Here is a 17,146-nt window from a genome sequence, read left to right as displayed (position 1 = left end):
TGGAACAAAACCCAAAAGCTCAGTAATCACTGGATAAAGATCCTCCAGCACATAAAACTCAAAAATCAGGAAGGAAACAAACATAACAGTGAAAGATAAATCCAGGAAGACTAAAAAGAATCAAATATGGCACACCAAACAGACAGACTTCACAGAAACTACAAAAACACACAGAATACTGAGCAAGAAGGGATGTAAAAACAAATACCAGAAGGGAGTGGCAGGATCCTGACAGGAAACTCAATCGTGAAGTAGCCATTATAAACCAATATGCTGTAAACCAACCATGGCGATTTTTAAACCACTGAATGAGCAATCTTTGATGAATTATTTATTTGTGCACGGTATCTAAAAAAATCTAAATTTACATCAAATGAGCTTTAGCCTCACTTTAGGTGTCTGTTGTTAAATCTATACCATCCCAGAGTTACAATATTTATGACTTAACTGAAAGTCTGCCTTAGAAAACGGCAAGAAAAAGTCATCTTAGGATACTCTTGTGGAACAAGGCATCCACTTTCTTCAAAAAGCCTGCAGAAAACAAATGCGGCATTTGGAATATCACATGTCTCTCACACAAATCTCACTGCTTTATGGCTCAGATTCAAAACACTAGTACAAAAGATCCCCTTGTGACAAAACCTCAGCACAAGCATACAGCTATGTGAAGTCTGATTGAACAAAATTCTTGCCACAAAAGCTTGAGCAACCCACGGCATGGAGAATCCAGCCATTTATCGGCACAACTGAATCAAATTGCATGAACTTTCCACTCGCAAACAGCTCCTAATTTCAGTCCGTGCACTTGATGACCTACACAGCACTTCGCAATCTTGTTCCCTTTGTGCAGTTAGTGATGGTGGCATTGTGCAGGGAAATTTGGAGCCTATCATCGACTGAGGCCTGGTCTACAGCAATCACTGGACGGCAGGGTTTAATAGAGCTCAGTGGTGATTGGAGCCCCCTAAGAGATTAAACCACAGTCTTTACATAATGAACAGCTTAATGATGGAATTATAGAAGCACTTAATGGCATCGTAAATATCGTCATCACCCATGCAGAATATCCAGAAAATGTATTAACCATCTGTAATTGGGGCATTAGATAACGGTCAGTTTACAAAGCACATTTGCAATGACGTTACCTGGGAAATCCTCAGAAATGGTTAATTATTGATATGAAAACAACCAGTAGTGCATTTAGAGTGATGGTGGCTTTAGGGAGTCACAGAAAATGGCATTTTTAATGGACATGCCAGCCTCCCTTAATGTGGCTAACAGTGTTCACGCAGTAGTTAAAGTGCTAAACAACAGGCATCATTCCAACATATGCTCACTGGGAACACGTGCCTGTTTCTGGATTTTTGTAAATCTCCAAAAATGTACCTATACTTACAATTCACTACCATTTTAAACTGAAATTAACACAAGAGCTTTTTCTCTTTTGCACACAAATTATGACAGTAAACTTATACATTTTAATATTTGTATCACATAATCAGATCTTTATTTGTGGCATTTCTGATGTAGTAAACTTGCTCAGTAGCACACCTGGTACAAGTCCCATGAAACAGGAGTCAGAATATAAAGAAAAAAGGAAAACAAAATAGCTTAAAGATTGTAAAACCAAGCTTTAATGGCATGGTTGTTTGAGAAAAAGCATTTTTATCTTACATTTCCTCTTTGCTCATACTGGTCAGGTTTAATGTGTAAAACGTATTTTTTTTAATTTATTTTTAGTGTCACTTACTGGGCATTTAATTTCTGAACGGCCATATTGCATACAACCAACACAATAAAATGTTTCCATATTAGCGTTAAGCCATTTTGGATAAAACTATTTTTTTTAGGACCACCTACTGGACACGCTGAAAGTGTCATGATACTTGCAAATAGCGCAGTATTGTTTATCAGAAATGTCGCAGGCGTCACATTTTCCCAGTGAGCCTCGGTTACAACATTTGCAGCTATTGTAAGAAAATAAAAATTGAATGAATTCGATTTCACGCCATATATAATTCGGTTTTGTAAGCTCTTTTATAAGGAGACCAAGTTGAGAGTCAAAATGGGTTTCTTCAACTTTTTCTCAAAAAAAACAAAAACAAATCCTGTACATGTTTAGCAGATTCAATCAATTAATACAAAAGTGTGAATATATTTCAATCAATTAATACAAAAGTGTGAATATATATTTTTTTAAAGTCCAGAGAGCCAAAAGGTCTCATAGTGAAAAAAACACCCAAATATAGTCATCAATCCCAATATATGGAGGGGAAACCATATAAATGTGATGGATAAAGCATTCAATATGGATCGTTTTAGTTAAAGCACTTGCAATATAAGTACGATCAAATAAGCCACAAGCCATTCATTTACTCAAAGCCACATTCTTCCTCCTGAAAACATCTTTTTTGCTCATCCTGCTTCCATTCTTCTCAAGCGATCTTGCTGCATTCGATGTGCAGCATGTACCGTGTACGCCTCCAGATATTTTGCTTCCCTGGGGAAATCGAGCTTCGACAACACACACAACCCTTCCCCTCAGTTCCAGCTGAAATCCTTGCAAGTCGAACCTCAAACGGCTCAAATGGAGTGCACGTTGCCACACACGCAGCTTTCCCAAGGTCAGCGGCTCTCTTCCTTCCGCTCGACTTCAGCGACTCGCGGCTGGCAGAATTGAAAAGGTTTGTCAGGTTGATTAAACTCGGAAGGCATTATGTAGAAGGTGTCTGATCCCTCTTTGACAGACGGTTAGGATTTTCTTCTATCCTCTCCCCAACTCGTGCTCCACGCTCTTATTTAACAAGATCAGATGTTATGTCACAGCAAGGTGCAATTTTCATTAACCTCCAACTGCGCTATGATTTGAATGTGCTAGCCCTGCAATTAGTTGATTGTGATTGATTGATGAAGTCAGTGCCCCCCCACTCCTTCTTTGAGGACTCAGGTAATTAATTCAGACTCGTTCCCTCCTCCCCATCATGGCTTGCGCATTATTCTCCAACAGGCTCGGCTTGCCAGAACGTTCCCTGGCAGATTTGTGGTCACGGCATGGGGCAAATGCAAACGCATCTCATCATAGCGTGCCTGCGACACGCTAAGTGGTAATAAAAGGGGAACAGGTGACATTGGACAAAACGCTGTTTGATGTTTGTCACCTTTTCTGCTTTCATCCAAGAACTAATGTGCGATACAATGTGAAGACAGTGTGGTTGATGAAATTATTTTTATTTTGTATTTAAACTGAAACATAAGTAGTGATATAAGAACAACTGCTATACACAGCTGGTTCCAAAAGTCTGCTTTGGAAATCTTTATTTTTCTCCCTTATAATAACAGCAATTAAAGTTTAAAAATGCAAGAAATTATGCCCGATTTCTAGGTCACTAATCAAATGTTTTCCTAAGTAGGCCATTTTCACAGATGCTAATGCTAATGTAAATGCTTATTGGTGACATTGACCATGTTGACTCTTCTGTACAAAAGGTCAAATTTCCTTGTTCCCATTACAAAATGCAAAATAGATGCCATTTTACTCGTGTTTGCAGACTTTTGGACCTTTAGAAATGTGACATTGACTCGCATTAATTCACCATTTGCTGTATTCAAAACTTGCTAGGTTTCCTGGATGTATTAAATGTGCATTTTTGGAGGGGGTTGGATGCCATCAATAAATAGACTTCTGAAAAATGTAAATTAAAAATGGTGTGGGATTTACAGTGCACCAACAATTTTCACTTAGAAATCAGTGCTAAATTTCACAATTACGGAGAAATTTCAAATACCTAAACATTATATTTTTTGTAGAAAGACTGACATTGTCTTGTAAATTATATTCCAACAATGAACTGAATATGACTGAAATTGGTGTTCTCAGAAAAGTAATTAGATAAGTATCCTGCACTTTTTCAGGCCAATCATAAACAGGTTCTATAATCATTTTTCCACATTAAGGATTTCTAGGGCAGGGATTTGACAAAAGATTTGTTTTTTAGTTATCAAAATGGCGGAAGTCTGCAAAACTGCTAAAATGGCTTACAGTAAAATAACTTTAGTAGTCAAGACATCTGCAGTTTTTGCTTATAAAGACACTTGCTGCGCAGCATGTTTGTAAATGTTGATGGCTGCATCATTATTTGAAAATGGGGTTTTAAGGCATTTGGATACATCTGAGTAGACACACTATAATATATTTTTGTGGTTTGCAGTAACTCCTGTGTCTTACTTCAGACAGTCTGTCATAAATCATTTTGAACAAATCCAAAAGAATGCTCTTGGCTGCTAAAATATGCAAGTAAACCCTCCCACCCAACACATTTACTGTTTTTACTCCTTTATGTTTTTTTTCAGTGGCAAAAAGCCAATTTTATGCACAGTTATACACACATAAATTAATTTTGTTGACATTATCTGCATTAACACCAGAATATCATGCATTCATTGTGGTTCTCTCGTGAAAGCTCTGTGAAGACTGAAGTGGAAGAGAAGAAATTGTTGAAAAAAGTGATTTTAGTTTTCTTTGTGCAAAAAAACTATTCTCATAGCTTCCTAAAATTTTGATTGAACTGTTGGCATCACATAGAGCATTTTAACGATGTGCACATAGTAGTAGTGTTGCGGTCTATGGAAGGGTCAGAAAGCTCTTAAGATTTCATCAAAAAATATCTTAATATGTGTTACAAAGATGAACGAAGGTCTTATGGGTTTGGATCGACATGAAGGTAATTAATGAAGGAATTAATGACGGAATTTTAATTAATTCAGCATTACTCAATTCCAGTTCTCGCAATCCAACCCCCTCCCCTTCGGAAAATGTAGGAATTTAAACTCACATCTCGCACACTTTAATTCACTTTCAGTTTAACATATATGCTCCGTTTGAACTGGAATCAGAGCGGAAATATTTTTTTCAGTCTTTCTACTTCAGAATTTCAAGTTCAGTTCAACGTGTTATTTGTCTGTTCTTTGTCATTTAATTGGGAAATTTACTAGCAATTTCTGAGTTTACTATTTGTTGGAAGCTAATAAAAATAGTAATGCTAAGAGCTAAAATATTGCTCCTTACATGACTTGAATCATAATTTATTTATATATATAGTTTAATGTTAGCATGTAGCATGTTAACAATGTGATGCTCTCCAAATGGTATATTCAAGTATTTTAAGACATACAGTATTTATGAATCGGGAAGTCGTAATTACGATGTCAATTCCGTTCAAATCACATTGGTGATAAAAATAAATGTAGACCCTTTATACCGTTTCAAATGATGTATTACTTTTCACAATGTCAGTTCTTTCGCAATTATCAGAAAAAAAATACGCAATGGTGCATTCGCCGACGTCAGAGGGTTACCTCAGAGACTACTTCTACTAAATGGTGAACGAAGAATGCACATCATTGTTACTATAATCTGAACTGTTAGACATTTCTTCAATATTGTACAATTCTATTGAATTTTGAACATGCAAGGTAGCTAAATTTATCATTAAAAATGAATTTATTTTCACAAAATTACAATTTCACCAATTTAAAAATAAAGTACCATCAATACAGACTCTGAAACTTTAGAAAACGTATAATAATAATAACAACAACAACAACAAAAAACAATTGTGTTTTCAAGCTGTAATTACGACTGAACTAGATAACGGTAAAACAATCTTGACTTGAACACACCATGAATTTACACAGCAAACACAAACACACACACACACACACACCAAAACAAACATCTAAAATAGTGTATTTTATATCTAACTTCTCACTATTGAACAAATTACATGTTTTACTGACTCATCTTACGAATAATTTTTTATTATTTCCCCCACGGAGCTCATCACAGTGAATACTAGTTTGCCTTGTCCACATAAAAGATACAGTATACGTGACACTGGCTTGGAATCGAGCCAAAACGATGTATCTTATGAGGCAGCATACAGACAGCTCACTATGTTTTGGAACGCAGCGTACGTGTCAAAAAAATGGAGCCAATTTCCATAAAGTATATTGTGTTTAATCCTGCTGTCACAGCTGCGGATGATTTTGCTGACATTTGAATATAGCCTCAATTCTTTACCTTGCAGCCCAAGCCTGGCTGCGGAGAACTCAAATATTGAGCGCAGCTACCTTTATCACAGCATGCGATCGATACATCATTGCACAGCTGTCAGATAAGTCATATCAGCCACATAGATCCCAGTCAGCCCGTCTGTATGCTTCCCCTTTTCTAACCTGGATTGTTTTCTCTGGCTCCTTTTAAAATGGGAAATAGCTTTGGTAGAAACGTTCAAGCTGCTCTAACAAAAGGTGAACCGTCATCTAGGTAAAGGTTATCAGATGTGGCGCCCTGCAAAGTTTCTGGCACCCGTCTGAGCGCAGGCCAATTCCAGGCAGAATAAGCAACGCAAAATGTGTCTCCTTGCTGCAAATGCCAGACAATACTCCAGTGCCAATTAGTTTGACACTGTTGTAAAACACAGGCGATGAATCCTGGAAGAACCCTGCTTGCATCATGCTTCATGCATTGGTAATGATAAAAGAACTTAAATTGTCTTTCTCTGCTGCCCTTGAAATGTTAGATTGCTTCCTCTGTCTTCTTCTATTTGTCTTTCATGGTTCTTGATCCCAGACTCATACTCTCTCAACAATATAAAGTGTTGTAAAAATGGCCGGATGCCTTTAGAAATCTTGGTTTAGATTTGATTCATAGAACTCCAAGATATATATATTTTTTTGGCAGAAAAAGTGTGTTAAACCAACTGCTATAAAAAAAAAAAAACATCTATCTGTAGTCCTAAGAAGTATTTTTACACGTAAGTCACATTTAAAAACTGTCATTGTCAACCAATGCCATTACATTAGATTCGAAATATCAAAGCCAGATAGCAGAAGCACACATGGAAATGAAAATAAAACAGCAGATGCAATGTTCAAAATTAAGAGCTTTTAGATTCCAATTTCAAATTGTTATTAGAAACATTCATCATGGATTTGTTTTGCCATGGATTTAATCATTTTTGACTATAAAAAGGCCCTTTACACATCTTATCCTGTCAGCAAACATCATTAGCTGGTTCACCATGTGGATTCATATTCATTAGTATCAGAACATGTGGTCTATTAGATTAGCTCCATGAGCGTAATGAATATAGCGATAAGGATATTAACATTTGAACTAACGCAAACATACTGATTATTCACAATACATACTGTTTTTACAAATTAGCCTACTCGTTTTTTATATGGACCATGTGTTACATAAGAATATTAGTTTATGAAGCAATAAACACCTGTTTCTAGCAAGATAGCTAGACTTTTGAATGTGCTCCCTTTATGAGAACTACAAATGTACTTATTTCCAATAATTATCTGCTTGTAACGTATCCTCATTTGGTCCATTTGGACTCGATTTGTTTAAACATTGGACCAAACCTCCGAACCAGCTATTTATCTACCTTTTTTTTTTTTTGGGCGAAAATAATTAATAAATAAAATAAAAAGTAAAGTACCTTGATGCAAGATTGTGAAAGGATTTCACCTCACAAAAACCCTTCCCTGTGAGTTCTGAAGCTTTTGTACTGGATCAGGATGACCTTGCAAAAGTTGCGGGAAAAGACCATGCAATATTGTGTAAAACACCAGTGCCAGATGAGAAATGTGATTCGGAGTTCGTGAAATGTTAATGCAATTCTAATCAACTTTGATAGAATGTAAAAATTGTTAACGCACTAATGTAGCCAACATGTAAGGAAGCCTGTTTAAGCTATGAGATTAAAAAAAAAAGTTATAAAGGAGTTTTTGCAAGCATTTGATAACTAATTTTATATTTTATAACTAAGATTTTTCTTGCAATTCTGAGAAAACATCTAGAACGGCTTATCACAACTGTGTGTTTATAACCTGCAGTCGTGAGATACTAGGTTACAATTGCGAGAAAAAGTCAGAATTAAGCGATAAGACGTCATAATTACCTTTTTTTTAAGTTACGATATGTAAATTCAGAATTCCAAGAAAAACTCAAGATTGTGTAATGTAAACTCACTATTTAAAAAAAAAAAACTTAGAATTTAACTCATTAACCAGAATTTTGAGCTTTAAACTTGTACTAACAATTGTAACACTTGCATTTGTGAGTTATACATGAAACATTGTACAGATTCTGACTTCTTTTCAGAATTGCAGGATTTTAACTTAGAATTTAAAAATGAAAAAATTATAAATTGCGAGATGTAAACACACAATTCTAAGAACAACAGTAGAATACAAGGCAGATACGAACTCGCAACTCGGAGAAAAAATTCAGGATTGCGAGATACAAACTTATACATTTCTAAGAAAGAAGTCAGAATTATGAGATGTACATTCAGATTTAGAGGGGGAGAGAAAACAACAAATTTTCCATATTTAAATGTGTAATTAAAATTGCAATTGTAATTTATAAGATTTTATTTACATTTACATGCATTACATTACATTTACATGCATTTACATGCTGTCACACCTGGACTCATTTAGTGTGTTTTTGCCCGTGACCCAGTTTCTGTCTTTCCGTGTTTAGTTTGATTAGTTCCCAGGTGTGTCTATTATCTTCCTCATGTGTTCCATGTCCCTGTTAATTTAGTTATGCCATCCACCTGTGTTTCCCCAATTATCATTTTGTACATAAGCCTTGTCTTTTCAGTTCTGTTTTGTCGGGTCTCCTCACTTGCAACTTGATGCTTCATTTGCTACTAACGTGTGCCTACCTCTGTGCTCCATGTTGGATATCTCCTGTGTTGTATATAATAAAAGCCTTATTTCGTTTATCCTCGGCTCCGTGTTCCTTCAGGCAGCGTAAAACCGTGACAGAAGACCCGACCATAAAAAAGAAAGTTTAAAACTGCGTCTTTCCCTCCGTTTTGCTTTCATTTTTTCTCAGTCTTTTTGTTTTGTAGTGTTTGATGGATCCCCTCTCTAGCCCCGGATTCCTCCTCCTCATGCTGGAGCAGGAAGGACGCTCTCTCGAGGACCACACCAGACGGTTTCTGCTATTAGCTAATGCCACCAGCTACCCGGACGACGCGCTCTGCACCTTCTACAACACCAGCCTGAACTCCAAGTGCAGAGCGTTGTCGCCCGAAGATGGTCCTCGGGAGGATTTCGCCGCATTCGTGGAGTGGACTCTGGCGAGAAATGGCTCACCTTTCACCGTCTGCCCCATTAAGGATCTCGCCAGTCCCACTCCCGACCCAGAGACCAGCCAGCCACCATCTCGCTACACGGAGCCAGAGCCCACCGCAGCCGCAGAGCCCGAGCCATTCACCGACAGGGAGCCGGAACTCGAGAGCGCGACTGACCAGGTGTGTGAGCCGGCAACACCGTGCATCGTGGGAGTCCTCGTGGAGATCGAGGGCGTGGAGGAAAGCCCTGCCCACACTCCTGCAACTGAGGGTGAGCCGTATACAGTCTCTGAAAGTCATATGGAGCAAGTTCTGGATCTGATGGACTGGTCTATGGAGGTAATCCCTTATATTTCTGTTTCTCCGCTGGTTCTGCCCAGCCCTGAGTTTTCTGTTTCTCCGCTGGTTCCGCCCAGCCCTGAGTTCTCTGTTTCTCCGCTGGTTCCGCCCAGCCCTGAGTCTTCTGTTTCTCCGCTGGTTCCGCCCAGCCCTGAGTCTTCTGTGTCTCCGCTGGTTCCGCCCAGCCCTGAGTCTTCTGTGTCTCCGCTGGTTCCGCCCAGCCCTGAGTTTTCTGTGTCTCCGCTGGTTCCGCCCAGCCCTGAGTTTGTGTCTCCGCTGGTTCCGCCCAGCCCTGAGTTTTCTGTGTCTCCGCTGGTTCCGCCCAGCCCTGAGTTTTCTGTGTCTCCGCTGGTTCCGCCCAGCCCTGAATCTTCTGTCTCTCCGCTGGTTCCGCCCAGCCCTGAATCTTCGGTATCTCCTGTATTCCCTCCCAGCCTCCCTCTCCCACCTCCTCCCAAACCTGCTGGTCCCTCTGCTCCACTTTCGCTGGTTCTGTCCAGCCCTGATCCTCCTGTCCTTCCCATCCTTCTCCTCTCTCCTCCTCCTAGACCAGCCAGTTCCTCGTCATCCCTGCTGGTGCCAGTCAGTCCTGCAGCTCACCCTCAGTCCGCGCCATCGGGGCGCGATGGTTCGCTGCTGGACTACCAGTCTCCAGCTCCGCCTTGGCGCGTTAAGGCCCTGTCTCCGCCTCCAGCCTCCGAGCCCTGGACTCCTCATCGGTCCTTCGACCCAGCGGCTCCGCCTTGGCTCTTAGCTCCCTCGTCTCCACCGTGGCCTGTGATCCCACCTGCTCCACCGGGCTCCCTCGTCCCTCCGGCTCCACCTTGGTCAGTCGTCGACCATCCGCCGCCTCGGGACTCCACTCCTCTGGTTCCACCTCGTCACTCCATCCCTCCGGCTTTGTCAGGCTCCTCCTTCCCTCCAGTTCCACCTCCATCCTCGGTCGCTCCGGCTCCACAGCGGTCTGCCAGGACCCTGCCTCCGCCTTGGTCGCCTGAGCCTTCTGCTCCACCTAGGCCCTCCGGAACCTCGACGTCCCCCTGGCTCTGCGGCTGTGCTGCTCCATCTAGGGCTCCTCACCCACCGGTGCAGTCTCCGCCTGTCGGCCCCCTGGTGTCGTCGACCCTTCCTTCACCATGGCTCCTCCCGCCATCGACTCCACCTTGGATCTCCGTCCTGGCTGGTCTCTGGTGGACCATCTGGCTCCTCCTGCTCCTGTCTCCTCCCTGGCTCCTTCCTCCGTGGTCCCTGTCTGCTGGCCCCCTCCTGGGAGTCCGTCCTCCACCGGAACCTCCTCCCAAGTTCCCACCCACGCCTCCCTCGGTTGTTTCTACGGTGCGAGGACGCACCTACCGGGAGGGGGGAGTTCTGTCACACCTGGACTCATTTAGTGTGTTTTTGCCCGTGACCCAGTTTCTGTCTTTCCGTGTTTAGTTTGATTAGTTCCCAGGTGTGTCTATTATCTTCCTCATGTGTTCCATGTCCCTGTTAATTTAGTTATGCCATCCACCTGTGTTTCCCCAATTATCATTTTGTACATAAGCCTTGTCTTTTCAGTTCTGTTTTGTCGGGTCTCCTCACTTGCAACTTGATGCTTCATTTGCTACTAACGTGTGCCTACCTCTGTGCTCCATGTTGGATATCTCCTGTGTTGTATATAATAAAAGCCTTATTTCGTTTATCCTCGGCTCCGTGTTCCTTCAGGCAGCGTAAAACCGTGACACATGCATTACAGTTATATCCCGCAGCATTTATATGAAACAAGAGCTAAAAGCGATACAAGAGACATGAAAGTAGCACAAGTTTCAATCAGTCAAAGTAGTTTGACATATTGTGTAGCCATTGATAACGGCAAATATTAGTAAATATCAGACTACTGAATGCCACCAATCAGAATGCTTATTATAAAGTATATATTGATAAAATACTGGTTTGTATGTAATCTAATATAACTTATATTTACACTATGAATTACACTATGAAACTATGAATGCCATCTCAAAAAAAAAAAAATAACTTAGCAATAAACTATACACTGTTACTACCACATTTTGTATAATGTGATATTCCGGCATCTACCAATGTAAATATGTCTCCTAAAAAAGATAAAATGTTAAGTTTTAACCACCATGTTTACAATAAACAATAACAATCTCCACATAAATGATCTTTTTAAAGCATTTTTAAACAGTATTCTGCACATCCACTTATATAGGTACATATGGACCATAAACTCTGCTCTCTTTAATGATTAAAAACCCTAGAAAAGTGCCAGATGGTGTCAAAAAACAGGTGGCTAATTATCTTACCACAGATTTGCACCTCTGCCCCAGACAGTAAAATGCAAGCACCATTTAGACACAGTTAAGAGTAAGTCAGCCTCCACTTCCTGTGTGCGGTAATGAGCAAGGCAGTGAAGTGAGAGGAGCCTTAAAGATAATGAGTATCTGGAAGAAAAAATAAAAAATAAAAACTTTACCAAAGACGGCTCAAAAACTCTACCTGACCCCATACGTGATGCAGACCAATGGCATTTCTTGAAGGTGAAATGTCGTAAAAGCATTAATTAGATGTACATACTTTTTTTTTTTTTTGGTGCTATATTGGGAATTTAACAACCATGGAATGCTTTTCAAATCATTAAAAATTTGGAAATAATAATTGGAGTCAGAGATACTAATGGACATGTTTTCATTTTATCAAAGTATTTTAATGATTAGGTTGCAGTCACCTGTGGTCTGGATTATTACTTGAACTATTTTTGAACCAAAAGCCAATTTACAGTAGATCTTCAGACGAGTGAAGTCAGGATGCTGTTGTGGCTTTTTTTTTTCTGCAATGATTTTGGGGGGAAATCTGATGTGGAATGCATTAAACATGATAAAACATTAAAGGTAATGAGAGTATTGATAGTTGAATACATTGTCAAATAAATTAAATATTTACTTATTCAAAATAGGTAATATTTTGTTAACAGGAAATAATACAGGTTAATGTATATATATATATATATATATATATATATATATATATATATATATATATATATATATATATATATATATATATATATATATATCACTCTTATTGCACCATGTTAATTAAATAAATATAATTTAATAATGATTGAAAACATTCAGTGGTACTGGAACTAGAATATTGGTTTGTTCTGCACACAGAGCTGTTGGATGAGTTATTTGGACTATTTTGATGGTGCTTTTAGTGTGTGTGTGTGTTTCTTTGGAGCTCAACAGTCATGGTCACTCTGAACTCTTGCTGTATAGAAAAAAAGCTCTGAAATCATTCCTCAAATTCTACTTTGGTTTTCCAGTGGTAGAAAAATAACACCAAATTAAAATAATTGCAACAATTGTGAGAAAAAAAGAATCAGAATTATAAGATTAAATTGTGAGATCACTTTATTTATTTATTTAAGAACTGCGATATGTAAATTCAAAATCCTGAGAAAAATTCTAAATTATGAAATTTAAACTCACAATTCTGAGGAAAAAAAATGTAAGAGGGAAACTCAGAAACAAAGAGATATGCACTTTGAATGTTTATTTTATTTCATGTTTATTACTATTATTTTTTATCTTTCATGTAAAAAGATGTACGTTTGAAAAAAATGAAAAATCTAAATTGTAAGAAGTAAACTCAAAATTCCAAGTTAAATTTAATTAAATTAAACATATCTTGCCATTCAAAAAGTCTAAACGCATACTTCTTTAAAGGGACAATAAGTAACTTTTTAGGTATTTTATTATCTAAAATCAATATTTTTATTCATAAATATGCCCTCAATGGTGTACAAATACCTATGCCAATGTTTAAACTAATCCTCGTAAATGAAGAATTTATTATCTTTATATACATGGGACGGATAGGTTGACGGAGGCTTCCATGTAGTTCCGCCATCTTGCAAAACTATAATAGCAGAGAGGGACAAAAAGTACTAAGCCAGCGCGTTTTCGGTCAGAGCTAGAAACGCAGGTGCAGAGCAGTGAGAGGCGCTTGAAACTGCACCGGCAAGTTTAAAAGTCTGGATTGCATTCTTATTATGGACCATACATATGCCGCGCCACAGGAGAAGAAAACATCGTCGCCAAAACAGTCAAAAATAGAACGTAAAAGGAAACGTGACCGTAGATTACAGAAAACAAGAGTTAATGTCAGGGAAGCTTTTTCTAGGTGGAAAGAGCTAATGCTTGATAAAGATTTCAAAAGAGACGCTGAAGTGGCCAGTTTTCTTCTCGACAGGTAAGTCAGTGTTACAGTCTATATTATAATATTTTTTTTATATCTAACAATGCACATTATTCAGAAAATATAACGAATAAAGAAGACATAACTACTAATTACAATATTTCATGTTTTCCACAGTCAGTAATTCATACTGTAACATTCGTTTGTTAGTTGTCATGTTGCAGTTTGTTTGAAATAACACACCTGTTCACCTGAAGGAAAACTCGACGAAGTGCTATTAGAAGACATCCTGTCAAAGCTTTTTGGTACATATCGCCTGCCGTAGATGCAACGCGCATTTGAAAAAGCGAGGCGCTGGCGAGCAAAATTAGTTTGAATGCAAAATACAATTTCACCACTAGATGGGAGTAATTCCTACTTAGTGTCCCTTTAACTTGGAATTTTGTGTTTACTTCTTACAATTTAGATTTTTTTTTATTCTGAATTTACATCTTGCAATTCTAACTTTTTGTCAGAATTCTGAGTTAATTTCTTGCAGCTATGATTTTAGACTTTTTTTTTTTAAATGTACATATTTTTTTACATTAAAGATCAAAAATAAAAGTAAAAACATTCAAGTGCACATCTCTTTGATTCTGAGTTTCCCTCTTTTTTCCTCAAAACTGCGCAGAATTGCATTTCGCAGTTCTTAAAAAAATAAAAATAAAAATCTAAATAGCGTGATGTAAACTTCCAAGTAAAATAAAAAAAAAGTATTGCAAGTATACCATAGAACAAATTTATTTTTCTTTTATTTATTTATGAAGCACTTGACAATGTGCCAAAGTGCTAAACAACAAATATGCATAAATTAAATATGTGTAATAATAATAATAATAATAATAATAATATATATATATATATATATATATATATATTTTATCTCTGATCGGAACTGTGGAAACATCTATATAAAAACAAAAGAGCATGAGTTAGAACATCTTGAAAACAACAAATGGAGAAGCGCACAGAAGAGTTTCCAATGAATCGTTCTGTAGGCTACATAAAACCGCAAACATTGCTGCATTCAATCTATTGCATTTTAATGTCCATCATGATTCCTTGTTGTAATGTAAAGCACGGAAAGCTAGGCTGACAAAACAGCGGAATACACAATTTCAGCTGAAGGATTTAGAGGTTTAAAGGCCATTTCCGATCCATGGGGTTACATCTCCATAATGGCCTCATTATTCATGACTATGGCCTGAAACACTGAGGTTGAGGTAATGAGCTCTTCACTAGTTGCTGAATATCACCTTTTCTGAAGCATTATGCTATGAATTAACATACTCAAGAATTCAGGCCAATGGAGGCAATGCAGTTGTGAACGCTCTTCCATGTTTGCCATTGGTTTTTAATACTGACCAATGATCAGGTTTCTCATAATGAATATGTCTGGGAGTCAACCAGACTCCCAGAGATATGTTGTATATTTGAATAGTGTATTAAAATGTGTGATGCCTTCAGGTGGAGGTACTATAGAAATCCTGGTGAAAAAAGAAAACTGAGTAAAGCCTAAGGTGGTTTTCTAGTCCTGCACGTCTACAGCAGACGTGACCCGCGTCACATCACATCACGGCGAGTCAACTCGAGGTTGTTCACCGAAGCAGAAAAGCTGAACATCAAACCAGAAAGTTGTATGAGCTGCATGATTTAAGCAACATTAAAATGGATAAATAACGATTTCTAAGTGATTATAAACAGAAATACACTCCCATTCAATGTTTGGGGTCAGCAAGTTTAAAAAAAAAAAAATTTGAAATACTTTTATTTAGCAATGATGCATTAAAGTTAACAAAAGTGACATTTATAGTGTTACACAAGATTGCTGTTTCTTTGTAACTTTATATTCATCATAATAATAATAGTCAATAATAAATGTCATTATTAATTATCACCAATAATAGGAATAAATTATCATAATTGATTATAAATATAGATTTTATCATTGCTACAACTGTACTATACAGTACATATGATCAGGAGCAAAATATGATGTACATCACGAATAGAAACAGAAAAAAAAAACACTTCAAATGTAGCCTGACTGTTTGAGGAAAAAACAGACTAGCCTAGCCAGACAAGCTTATAGCTCAACTCAAAACACATAGGCCTATTATCTGACTTATGCACTTCTTTTTCTTTTTTTTGAGCAAAGACTGACCATGTTTTTAACTAAAAAGCATACAGGTGATGTGCTTGTTCCTTACTCTCATTTATTTCATTTTGAGACTTTATTTCATTTTAGTTTTATCACACATGCACACACCAATTAAACCCGCATAATCTAGCCATGTAAGGCTACCACAACCCCTGTGACGAATTTGGCATGCCTGCCCGACCCAGGGCGCCGTCTGCGCTCGTGATAAATACCCCAATAAACAGCAGAACCTCACGGCCCTCGGAAGACGGGAAATGCACGGCCACCCTAATTAGGAAGAGGAACCCCAACGGAACGTATGATCAATAGAGCATCTCTGCTCACGGTCGCGTCCCATTATCGGTGCGGCTCATCATTTACAGAGGTTTTTACCTCTATTTTTCGGCGCGCAGGAGCTCTCCACTGTCATTAGCTGTAAATCAGAAGCAGAAGATGCGGCAGGTTAAGGCGACGGTTTAATTACGCCAGCTGCAAAGCCGTCTCGGCCTGACTCACCTCGTGCCCTGCCTGTCGAGATCACGGCCGTCAATCCACGAGTGCAGCGACGAGCGTCGCTTTGAAGCCCACGCGCGCGTAGCACATAAACAAGCTAATTCAACTCGGTTCGACATTCTGCTCAAATAAGTGAAATAATGAGCAAACTTCTCCAACTCGGAGTTTGAACAATTCTATTAACTTCACATTTCCTCCGACAGGTGAAGCCGTCTGTTGCCGAATTGTGAGCTATTGGTAAAATTAGGTCTAGTCCTTTCTCAAATGGGTGCAGAGGGAGGTTGTCACACCTTTAGTGTGATTAATTAATGTTTGCTTCCCAACGCCAGCTCGAACCACGGAAGGAAAGTGAATGCTTCTTCATTTGCGTTGTCAGGATTACAAAGGGGAAGGGTAATCCAAATCAGCTTCCTAGACGACAGCTGCTTTATCATCATTACAATGGGTTTACTAGTGTCTGTTTGGGGCGATTTCGAAGCGTCTACGAGAAATACATTTATAACTGAAGTTCCTGGTTGCTTGTCAGTATTCAGAGACCACTGGAGAGCTGCATGAATGGATGGGCTCTTCTGGAGTTAGGTGTACGGATGAGCTGGAATTTCCTCAATGTGAATTAATCATATTAGTGCAAAAGTCGTCTTTTATTGTTCTTCAGAGTTTCGGTTAATTTGTTAAACCAGTTCACACCATGGTCTGTGAGATTTATTGGTGAATTAGTCATAATCTAAAAGTAATTTCTGCAATTCAT

The sequence above is a fragment of the Carassius auratus genome, chromosome 22, assembly GCF_003368295.1.
Source record: "Carassius auratus strain Wakin chromosome 22, ASM336829v1, whole genome shotgun sequence".
NCBI classification, from domain to species: domain Eukaryota; kingdom Metazoa; phylum Chordata; class Actinopteri; order Cypriniformes; family Cyprinidae; genus Carassius; species Carassius auratus.
This window is presented reverse-complemented; position numbering follows the sequence as displayed.